The sequence below is a fragment of the Gavialis gangeticus genome, unplaced genomic scaffold, assembly GCF_001723915.1.
Source record: "Gavialis gangeticus isolate Ggan-Ray unplaced genomic scaffold, GavGan_comp1, whole genome shotgun sequence".
Taxonomy (NCBI): Eukaryota; Metazoa; Chordata; order Crocodylia; family Gavialidae; genus Gavialis; species Gavialis gangeticus.
Genome location: NW_017729014.1, coordinates 12,457,897 through 12,458,496, shown reverse-complemented (window position 1 = coordinate 12,458,496; position 600 = coordinate 12,457,897).

Here is a 600-nt window from a genome sequence, read left to right as displayed (position 1 = left end):
AGCCACAGTGTGAGCTGGGCTCAGCAGGCAACAGGGAAAGGGCTGGAGTGGGTCGCAGTTATCTGGAGTGGTGGTGACATCTACGATAACAGTGCTCTCCAAAGCCACCTCACCATCAGCAGAGACACGTCCAGCAGCCAAGTGCACCTGCGCCTGACTGGGGTCCAACCTGTACACACAGCCCAGTATTACTCTGCCAGAGACACAATGTATGAAAATGCATGAGAGCCTGCACAAAATCCAGCCCTGCAGGACCTGCCTGCCTGTGTGAGCAGCAGAGGCAGCAGCTGCCAGCCCTGTGCTCCATTGCCTCCCGGGTGGGACACAACCAGCTTTTTAGATCACTTGAACCAGCCAGGGATTAAAAACAGGGAAGGCTCAAAAGTGATCAGTGAGTCTGAATCTGATATTTAGAAAGGACCCAGGAGTCCTGCTTCCTCGTGCCCCCTGCTCTGCCTGTCCTTCTTGCAGGAATACAAGGCAATGACTCCCTAGGCTGGTACCCAGGACACAGGCAATAGCCAGCAGACTGCTGTGCTGTTACAGGACTAGGGACACAGCTCTGTAGTCCTGATGTTGGTCCTGGACTGACTTAGCACC